The 9,673-nt window shown below is 41.0% G+C and overlaps 1 pseudogene; it reads right to left on the bottom strand.

The window, feature by feature from the left end:
• Nucleotides 1-7,452: 7,452 nt before the first annotated feature.
• Nucleotides 7,453-7,846, bottom strand: LOC102887525 (annotated as a pseudogene).
• Nucleotides 7,847-9,673: the final 1,827 nt, after the last annotated feature.

Here is a 9,673-nt window from a genome sequence, read left to right as displayed (position 1 = left end):
TCATAGAAATTCCAAAATAATGTTTAACCAAGTATCTGGGCACTGTGATCCAACCCAGTTGACACATAAAAATAACCATGGCAGGCTACTATAACAAAGAACCAGACTGGGGGCCTTAAACAACAGAAATTTATTTCCTCGCAATTCTGGAGGGAAGAAATCCAAGACTGAGCTCCTGGCAGGGCTGGTTTTTTTCTGAGGCCTCTCTCCTTGGCTTTTGTAGGGCTGTCTTCTGCCTGTATCTTCTCATGGTCTTCCCTCTGTGTGTGTCCTAATCTCCTCTTCTTATAAGGATTAGGACTCACTCTACTAACCTCATTTAAACTTAATTTCCTCTTTAAAGACCCTACCTCCAAATATAGTCAAATTCTAGGATACCGAGGTCTTAGAACCTCAATATCTGAATTCGGCCCATTACACGTACATACAGTTCACTCATTTAAAGTGTACAATTCAGTGTTTTTAATATATTCATAGAGTTGTACAACCATCATCAAAATCACATTTAGAATGTTTTTATCACTCCCAAAAGAAATCCCGTACCCATTCACAGTCACTCCCTATTCCACACTCCCCATTCCAACAGCAGAGGGAAGATTTAAAGCTCTATTCATAATTGGGGAAACTGAGGTCCAGAGATCACTCCTGAGCTAGAAACCAGCTGAGAAAACCACAGAGCTTCCTCCGGGGAGGAGGAATTTCAGATACTGGGAGATAGTCACTTGCTCAGTTATACTAATTATTTTAAGTGTCAGAATAAAAATTAATATCCCCCAAAATCTTTCCATCAATCAAAAAATCCTATGGCTAGCTTAACTGTATGATTATGCTGCTAGATATTTGCTTCTTCTACTCTGGTTCATCAGCATCTTACAGTTGAATAGTTAAGCATACTGTGTATAACCCCTTGGTAGCAGGTACAAAGTGCCCTTCTCTGGAAGTGAAGAGCCATGCAAATAAAAAAAATAAAACATTAGCTTTTTACCCACATACCCAAGGTTTAGCTAGTAATATGAATGTCAACAAAGATCCATGATGTGAATTATTCAGAACTGCTTCCACAATATCCCCACTTGGAAAAGATAAACCAATTAGTTTTATTTGCATTTTTTAGAAAGGACAGTGTGAAATGTCAAGATAAATTATGTCTTGGGTTATATGGTTCTTGGGTTGAAAAAACGAAACACAAGGAGAGAGAATTTCCTTTTTAATTATGTGTTGTCCCTAAGGTGCGGATTACTTTTGACTTTTAGTTTTACTTACTGAAGTGACTTTAAGCACAGCGTTCAGCAGCTACCTGTAAACTCCTAGCCCCATCAATTTCAAGCATTATCACTGCAGTTTGAAGATGCCCACCCAGGATACTACTGTTTTATAAAATAAATAAACAAAACAAATAAGTAAAATTATTCTGGGGTGGTAGGAATTCTGAAAAAAGAAAGCATTGTGAATGACAAAAGTTACAAGAGATCTTAAACATTGTTCACAGTTCATTATGACGGGCTAGACGCTGGTAAAAATGAAAACAGGCACCTTTCAACTGGACTAATATATGTTTTGTAGAACCTAGTTTACTAAATTTAAGGGCTTCAATATATTAGGAACAATATATTCTGCAATGTTATAAACGCAGCTATGTATTTTTGTCCTCTAACTGTATCAGAACATTTAAGACACATCGAAGAATTACAGAATTCCCTAGTAAACTCAGAACCACCTGTGGTTTGAAGGGTGTATTCAAATGTTTAGCCTAAAAACCAAGATCAAATAGGCTTTGACCTTGAGGTAGGCTTATAGCCACACTTCACTTTATTGGCATTGCAAGAATATTCTAGGCCTGAAATCTGGGAATGGGCCCAATATTTCTTGAGTCAAAAGTCAGGGTGCAGTCAAAATTGTTGTTATAGTTCTGAATCAATTTCTTTTCTGACTTGATAAGCCAGTTCACACTCAAATTTCCAGCTCTTCAGGTATAAGAATAGAACCAGAGATGTGAACCACTCTCATTCTAAAAGAGATAGGGATGCTACAAAGGTACACACCACCACCCAGGTTGTACACCTCTCCCAACAGCCAGAACAAGCACAGACCTTGTCTATTCCTGACAGAGATACTCGAAGAAGATAATCCAGAATTTATATATTGTTTTTTGCTTCTCTATGATGTAATTACATATTCATAGTAAATAAGCAGCTACTACCATTAACAGAATTGGCTTTCAGATGAACTCATGAAAATATAGAATCCTGAAAGTATAGAGAGATTCATATCAATAAGGAGAAGAAGCAAGAAGTACTAGGACCCAAAAAGTTTCTTCCCTTCAACTTAGGGTAGAGGCTTCCTTCCCAGCTCCCATAGCTTTGTCTAATGCCATCACCAATTTTTCAATCACTTAAAATTCTGAAAGTTGGAGGGGAGCATCTTTGACTCACCCTTCGTTTTTGTCTCCTTTATCCCAGTAGTCATCCATTTCTAGGCATTATTTCCTTGAAAAGTCTTGGGTCCTCCCAAGTTCTATTCTCAGCCAGGGCAGGTCCTCAGTAATCACATGCTGATTATTACAACTCTAAGCTTCTCTCCACTTAATCTGTTCGGCACGTCTTTGTCAGGTATCCCTGAAATGCCATCTCCATTGAGTCATTCCTCACTGCAAACACATGAAATGGAAGCCCCACGGGAACCTCCCACATCAGTCTATAATCCAACTACCAAGTTTTCAAGGTCCTTCAAAATTGAGATTCCTCCATTAGACTTCCACTTCTTGTATGGCAAGCTTGGTCTTGCTGATTGCCCACTATAAGCCGGCACAGTGTGTAGCACAGAGCGGGCAGAAAGTAAATTCCAACCAAATGGACCAACATACCATGAAGCCCATGGAACAGGTCATATCACTATTTGATTATAATGAGCGATAGGGATGTTTTGCCTTTGTACAGGTAAGAAAGCACAAGAAGGGCATTTTGATGGGTTAATGCTTTACCCGATCTTGTAAATTCTTGAAATCCTTCTTGAGTGTAGAGCAATAAAGCACACTTATTTTATGAGTACTTATAAATAGTAGCACAGACTCAAAGGCACTGATATAAAACATTGCTTAAAGTTTGCTATACTCAATTTGAGGTTATGATAAATACTCTAACTCATAAGAGCTCATTGATTTTTTTTTTTTTTGGATCATGTATGCTTACACACAAATCGGAAACACTATAAATAAGATCACTTGAAAATATAAAAACAAAAGGACAATTGACTTTGAATAAGCCTTTTGACATTTCTGTGTCTGAAATTCTTCATCTGTAGAATGAGGAAGTTGCAAAACCAGATGGTCTCTGTTTTACCTTCAGTTCTGATATTATTTTATTCTGTATGCAAACAAATAAACAAACAAACAAACAAACACCCTCTGCTCCTAAATCAACAAATCTATTAGTTTGAACATTTACTTTTAAGATTTCATAGACCAGTGAAAGTCCCTCATCTCTAGTGTTTTTCTATGGGCTTCTCATAGGGTTAGAAGCCTTTTATTTTGACAAGGAAAGAGTTTTTATTGTTAATACCACCATCCTACCAAATATTACCATCGTGTAATTTTAACAATCATTTTAAGACCAGAAATTTAATTTCTGGATAAAAGATCTTTGTGTTTAATACATTTAGATTTTCTTTCTCTCTCTCTCTCTTTCAATATTGCAGGCTCTTTCTTTTTCTCATCTATCACAGGCTAGTGAAAACTTTGTCACAGACTGATATCTGTCGTCATTCTGACTTGCTACTTCAGCTTCCCCATCTGCAGCATAGGGATATGAGTAGATATGAGTGAATCCACCATTTTTATTAACTATAAATATTACAAAATCTAATTTTTTAGCATTAGAAGGTGTATTAAATAGACATAAGGCTAATTGGGTCCATCCATCCATGAGAAGAGATTTGCATTCTTTTCACTGCTTTGCCACCAGACAATCATCCAAACTGCCAGCTGACACTGGGCAGTTCTCCGATTCTGAACGTGTGAAACAATAGCAGCTGATTATGCTTAAAAATGCTTATTTACCACCAGCTTCCCTTCTGTCAGTGCTTTACGCATTCTGAGATGAGAATACGAAGGTAGTTAAGTGCATGCATTTGATGTAATACAGATAAAATGACCCATATTGCATCTTTAAATATTCTCTATTATTCAAGGCTCAGGGAAGTCTTCCCCCACCTCTCTAGCCAGAAGCAATCTGCCCTCTTTTGAAACGTCCTCAGTATTGTCTGACTCTGTCCTATGGCACTTAACAAGTTCCTCCCACCTTTGTGTTATGGTAAAATATGTAAAAATCTTATTTTCTTTACTCAGTTGTAAAGTCTTCGATGCCAGACATATTTAGCAGAATGTCCTATAGGAAATGGATGCTCAGTAAACAGACGGGAAAATGAAGCAAGGGAAGAAGAAGAAACTCCGTTACATAAAGGAGAGACCTCCTACAGGGAAAGTATTCAAGAGAAAGTGAGGGAGCAGAAGGAAGTGAGCTGGGTTAAAAGCGAAAGGATTCTGTCTGAACAAATAAGGAACAGATAGAGGAGGAAGAGGATGGGCCTGGTCGTGTTATCTTTTGAGTGACTTTACTTCGCAGCCTGAGCTTCCTTCTTATGTCACCGCTTGCTTTTCAGGTCTGCTTGCTGAATGGGTTTACCTACTATCCTTAAAAAAAATCAGTGCTAGGCATATGCAACAACCATAGGCAGGCTTAAACTCTAAAAAGCCAAGTTAATTCCTTTCCTAGAATGTAAGCACTATCTCTCTGAGAGCAATCAGCTGACTAATTTACAAACTTTTCTCTACTGCAAATGGACAGATTTGTTCCTACAACTAAATCACTGGAACATCTTGTTCGGCCGAATTATTCCTTCTTCAAGAAAACCTACACCAGTGCTCACAATGCCAGGCTGTTCCTTCCTAACCGAGACGCTGTCTTGACAAATTAACGGAGTCAGCAGGAGCAGAACCCTCTGTCTCTAATTGGATGAAAGGTCATATCACCCACATACTGCCTATCAGACCACCCTTCCCAACTTAGATCTTATTTTCATTGGATGTTAGGTTGGTTTCGACCATTGAGCCCCATCAGTTCAGATCTGGCTCCCCATGACTAGACTGTCTTCACAGAGCCGGCACCTCAAACTCAAGTTGTACAAAATGGAACTTTGTACCTTTCCACACACCAAGACTGCTTTTCTTTCTGGTTTCTCAATCTTTGATAAACCAGAGGAGGGAGCCACACAGACCTTTCTATTAATGAGCCCCAAGGGATCTTTCTTTCCTGGGCCAACCCAGATGCTGGGATCTCTTCCCATCTTTGTGTCAATCTCCAGGAATGAAGCCGGAGTTCCCCTCCTCATCCAAGGGTTGCCACCAAAGCCAAAATTAAGTCTAAGAAAACTTAATCATTTTCTAGGCAATCCATTAATACACTAGTGGTGAGTTTAGCCAACAACTTTTGGCTTTAAGTAAAGAGCTTCAACCCTAACCTATGAATTTTTTTTTAACTTGGGTATATTTTTCCAGGAAATTATGTTAATCATTTATTATATAATTATACTCTCAGTCCAGAGGTTAATCTATATATCGATGAGCTTTAATTGTAAATCCAAGTGAGCTCTATTTGAGATAATCGTGTAGTGCCTACCTGGCACTTTACATAAAAACCAGCTCTTTTGTATTCCCTGTAAGTCATGGGAGGAAAGGAAATGGGAGGAGTAAGGAACACAGTCAAGGTCCCCAGCAAATGAGGGCAGAGATTAGATTTAGAATGTTACAAAGTCGAGGGAAAGGTTTTGCTAGATCCCAGGTTCTCTGAGCTGTTGATGAGTCATCCACAAAGGTGCTGATCAATAAACAATTTGGCAACATAAAGAACAGAAATCAGGACTTGGTGATAAATTCATTAGAGGGAATGAAGGAAATAAAAATCACAGATTCCATTAATATCTATTGAGCATTTATTATATTCCTGGTTACACACTTGGGTGCTTTGACATACCCATTTTACATGCTCTTCAGAGCAGCCCTGCAGAGATAAATTTTATAAGAAATGTTGAGGGAATCGCTCTGGTCCATGGGTAGGAAATGGTAGAGCAGAACTTGAATTCAAGTGTCCTAACTCCCAGTCCCATGTCCTTTTCATGACATTATGAATCTAGAGAAGTGACATTTACAAAAATGGCCCAGTTGGGAGGAGTGGCCCACAGAGGGTGTGTACACTGAATGTGAGTTTGGTCCCATGAACACGAACTGTGGTGGGACATCTGAGTGGGGACATTCTGTACTAACCTGGCTCACAGTCTTCTTTCCATCCTGACTCACATAAGCACAGCCCCTCCACAGAACCTGTGACCACCAGTGCGTTTCTCCTCTTAGATCATACTGCCATTTTAGGCAACTGCTTCACCCAATACCCTGCTTTCTGTGTATGACCCTCAGCCTCCCAGGTTTCCAGTTCTCACATTCCCCTTACAAATGCCTTTGACTATTTTTAGAAGCATCAGACCTTGTTCTTTTTTATTTTCTTCCATTTTTTTTTTTTCTTAGTTCTTCCAGGTTTCTCCATCTCCACAAATGACCCTAGACTCCTTGGCTGATTATCTAAATCCCGCTTTTAAACCAGCAGCTTAGATTCCTTTGCACTCCATCCCTCTGGAGCATCTCTCAAACAACACCCCAAGCCTAGCTCAGTGTTATAATCTGCCTTCACGCTCACTTAGTTGTCAGAGGAAAATTTCTCAGTCTTGCCGAGAACACTTACAAATCCATGATCTCCAACCTTGCCTACGCCCTCAGCACTCTCCTCAATTCTTTCTGTCTCGGAGTCCCTTTCTATTGCCTCCTATATCATGGAGAACACCTTGACATCATCTCATAAGCTCTCTCCATCACCCTTCTATCTATAAATGTATCGACACCCACCGTCTTCCTTGCTGTTTCTCCTCCCACGATGGTGAACCAGCTGTCCATTCTGCCCAAGGTCAGGACCTGTCCTCCTCTGCTTCCTCAGGTCTCTGCTCCTTCATAGCACTTAACGTCATCTCTCTTCCTCTGCCAGCTCCTTTCAGCTTCTAAACATGCTCCAATCCCTCCTCTTCTACCGCCCTTGATCTCACAGTCCCCCTAGCCCTCACCCAACTTCTCCTCCCCTGCTTATCCAAACTTCTCAAAGAGAGTCAGCTTCTACTTCCTCGCCTCACACTTGCTCCTTCACCCACTGCAGTCTGAGTTCCAACTGGCCAATGAACTGCATTCCTAAGATCTTAAATGCCCCCCTAAGTGACACATGTAGTTTTTACCTTCCTGGATCTCTCTGCTCTGTTTTTTATTTTAAATTGTGGTAAAATACACATAACATAAAATGTACTCTCTGAGCCATTTTTTTTTTTGTCCATTGAGGCATTTTGAACGTATGTATTACATCCCTAGAAAAAGAATCCCAGGATTCTCTCTTGTGTGTTTTCGTCTTGCTTCTTCATGGTCCATCATGCCCACCAAAGTTGTCAGTACAATGAAACCAAAATGCCGGGACGGGAGCAGGTTGTTCTGCCATTTTTCTCCATCTTTGAATTGTACACTGAATCTTGGGCTGATCACTCCACACTTGTTTAATCTGCCTGTGAGGTTCGCAACAATTTTCCCAGCTCTGTGATCATCGATGATTTCAAATTCACCAGTGCAACCATGCTTCATCATCACAGTCAAAAACTGGACAATAATGACTTTGGAGCACGGCCTAATAAGAACCTGGCATTTGCCTCTCTTTTCAGCATTGTCGATGCTCTTGGTTGCATTGGCCAGGTCGTTCATGCGCTTCATTATGGCCACACGGAAAGACGGCAGAGAGGGCTGTCTGAACCATTTTTAAGTGTATAGTTCAACAGCGTTAAGTACATTCACATTGTTGCGCAATCATCTTACAAAACTGAAACTTGGTACCGATTAAACAACTTTGTCCATTCGCCCCAGGCCCTGGCAACAACCATTTCACTTTCTGTCTCTATGAATTTGAGTACTCTAGAAACCTTATGTAAGTGAAATTATACAGTATTTGTCTTTTTGTGACTGGCTTATCTCACTTAGCTTAATGTTCACGAGGTTCATCCATGCCATAGTATGTGTCAGAATTCCTTCCTTTTTAAGGCTTAATAACATTCTATTTTATGTATATACCGCATTTTGTTTATTCATCCATCTGCCGATGGCCATTTGGGTTGCTTCCACCTTTGGCTATTGTAAATAATGCTGCTCAAACATGGGTGTATAAATGTCTTTGAGACTGCTTTCAATTTTTTGGATATACAAAAAATTGTATATCCAGAAGTAGTACTGCTGGATAACATCATCTGTTCCACTTTTTTGAAAGTCTGTCATTTCCTCCTTTGCTTTCTGCTACACTGTTTCATGAGACACTGTCCTCATTTTCACTCCCAGTCCTCTTCGTACCCTTCCTTCCCTGTCTCCTTTGCAGGCTCGCCCTCTGCCCTAGGGGTCTGCATCCAGCAGGGTCCAATCAGAAAAAGAAACCACCTTTCAAAAAGAGGGTGTCAGTTATACCAACATCAGAAAGCTGAAAATATACGAAGAGAACATTTAGGTAGCCAGACCAGTAACTGCAGGAAGATACTCCTGCCCTGAGGGCTGGGGAACAAATTGGTGAGGACCGCCTTCACATCCAGGGGGTGACTAGAAGTTCTCAAGAGCATCCTACCCCACCCCCTACAGCTGCAGAGCTGGTACTTGGACCCTCCCTGGTGCTCAGCTAGCTGATGCTGGTGGCTCTGAGGGAGGTACCTCAGTTGGTGCTGGGAGTGAATGAAGAAGCTTGAGACTGGTGCTGTGGCATCATCTTAACAACTAGAAGCAGGAAAAAAAAAATCTATTCTGCCCTCTTCATGTCTTCCCATCTCCCTTCAGTGGCTCTAATGCGCAGAAGCCCGGGAATCCAGCTGGTAAGGGAAATGGGAAGGCAGTTTGCAAATCCTGGCCAAACACTCAAAGAGAAGCATCTGGAAGGGTGGACTTGGAGCTGAGAGACAACACACAAATGACCAGGGCTCTACCCTGGGTACACTATTCTCACTAAACACACTTTCCAGGAGTGGCCTCAGTTTTCCAGGAGTAAACCCTCAGGGTTTCAACCACTTCCTATGTGCAGGGACATCCAAACCTGCTCATCCAATGCAGACCTATACTGAACTTCAGGAGCATTTTTTCTTCGATCGTCTGCTAGAATCCTCCAGTCTGGTGGCCCTTGAGTTACACAAGCTTCACATAGTACTTGTCATCTTTCCTCTTCAAGCTGCTTCTATTCTTCTGTTCTCTGTCTCAGCTGGTGGCCTCGCCTATGCCAATTAGCTGATTCAGAAGGCTGGGAGGCCCTCCTCCCTTCACTGGTTCCTCTCAGAAATCTCTCTAGTTCCTCCTCCTCTCTGCTCCATCATTGTACCATGTCCCAGTTCAGGCCTTCATTCAGTTCCCCTGTACACTCCTCAATGTTCTGCTGGACTTTCTTCTTGGCCCCATTAAACTCACAGAGCTGCCCAAGTGATCTCGTCCAAATCCAGAAATGGCCATGTCTCTCCCTTGCCTAAATAAAACTCTTCAATAGCTCCCCATTATCCTTCCCTCATCTGGCATCATCTC

This window comes from Pteropus alecto, unplaced genomic scaffold (assembly GCF_000325575.1).
Source record: "Pteropus alecto unplaced genomic scaffold, ASM32557v1 scaffold146, whole genome shotgun sequence".
NCBI lineage: Eukaryota > Metazoa > Chordata > Mammalia > Chiroptera > Pteropodidae > Pteropus > Pteropus alecto.
The sequence above is the reverse complement of the archived record's forward strand: the minus strand, read 5'-3'. Positions and strand labels throughout refer to the sequence as shown.